The sequence below is a fragment of the Otolemur garnettii genome, unplaced genomic scaffold, assembly GCF_000181295.1.
Source record: "Otolemur garnettii isolate 467f Iridium unplaced genomic scaffold, OtoGar3 scaffold00020, whole genome shotgun sequence".
NCBI classification, from domain to species: Eukaryota; Metazoa; Chordata; class Mammalia; order Primates; family Galagidae; genus Otolemur; species Otolemur garnettii.
This window is the reverse complement of record NW_003852415.1, coordinates 250974-252446: the sequence shown is the minus strand read 5'-3', so window position 1 is coordinate 252446 and position 1473 is coordinate 250974. Positions and strand designations below refer to the sequence as shown.

At 37.3% G+C, this 1473-nt stretch overlaps 1 pseudogene across 1 annotated transcript in view; it reads left to right on the top strand.

Annotated features, from left to right (window-relative positions):
• The first annotated feature begins 121 nt into the window (after nt 1-121).
• The window catches only part of LOC100947330, a 1964-nt pseudogene continuing 612 nt past the window's right edge, over nt 122-1473 (top strand). The window contains exon 1 of the transcript XR_001161136.2: nt 122-1192. The product of XR_001161136.2 is annotated as a baculoviral IAP repeat-containing protein 2 pseudogene (transcript). The remainder of the gene's footprint in view (nt 1193-1473) is intronic.

The following is a 1473-nucleotide window of genomic DNA, read 5'->3' as shown; positions in this document are numbered from 1 at the left end:
GAGCCCAGGAGTTGGAGGTTGCTGTGAGCTGTAATGCCACGGCACTCTACCCAGGGGAAGAGCTTGAGGCTCTGTCTCAAAAAAAAAAAAAAAAAATGTGAATAAAATAAAAAGAAAAAAATCATCACATTTAACAGATGATTAGAGAGTGAACAAAATAACTAAAAGTTATATACCTTAAAATAGTAATAAAAAGAACCTAAACACTGTTGTAAGCATTTTCCATAAGGTTGTTTGTATAGTTAAGAGGTTTATCAACCCAAATTTAAATGAGCATTGTATCAAATTCTGATAATCAATTTCTCAGATTATAATTCCCCTACAGTTATTTGATTTTAAAAAACGATTTTTCTCCTGTGTTTTTGGTTAAATAAATCTCTTAATAAATCCTGGCCTTGCTTGTGGTGGGAAGCTAAGTAACTGGGAACCAAAGGATGATGCTATGTCAAAACATTGGAGATATTTTCCCAACTGTCCATTTTTGGAAAATTCTCTAGAAACTCTGAGGTTTAGCATTTCAAATCTGAGCATGCAGACATATGCAGCTTGAATGAGCACATTTATGTATTGGCCATCTAGTGTTCCAGTTCAGCCTGAGCAGCTTGCAAGTGCTGGTTTTTATTATGTGGGTCGCAATGATGATGTCAAATGCTTTTGTTGTGATGGTGGCTTGAGGTGTTGGGAATTTGGAGATGATCCATGGGTACAACATGCCAAGTGGTTTCCAAGGTGTGAGTTCTTGATACACATGAAAGGGCAAGGGTTTGTTGATGAGATTCAAGGTCGATATCCTCATCTTCTTGAACAGCTATTGTCAACTTCAGATACTCCTGGAGATGAAAATGCTGATCCACCAATTGTTCATTTTGGATCTGGAGAAAGTGCTTCAGAAGATGCAGTCATGATGAATACACCTGTGGTGAAATCTGCCTTGGAAATGGGCTTTAGTAGAAGCCTGGTAAGACAAACAGTTCAGAGCAAAATCCTAACTACTGGAGAGAACTACAAAACAGTCAATGATATTGTATCAGCTCTTCTTAAGGCTGAAGATGAAAAAAGAGAAGAGGACAAGGAAAGACAAGCTGAAGAAATGGCATCAGATGACTTGCCATTAATTCGGAAGAATAGAATGGCTCTCTTTCAGCGGTTGACGTGTGTGCTTCCTATCCTGGATAATCTTTTAAAGGCAAATGTAATTAATAAACAGGAACAAACAAACAAAAAACAAACAAACAAAAACACAGATACCTTTACAAGCAAGAGAACTGATTGATAGCATTTTAGTGAAAGGAAATGCTGCAGCCAACATCTTCAAAAACTGTCTAAAAGAAATTGATTCTACGTTATATAAGGACTTATTTGTGGATAAGAATATGAAGTATATTCCAACAGAAGATGTTTCAGGTCTGTCACTGGAATAACAGTTGAGGAGGTCACAAGAAGAACTTGTAGGCTCGGCGCCTGTGGCTCAAG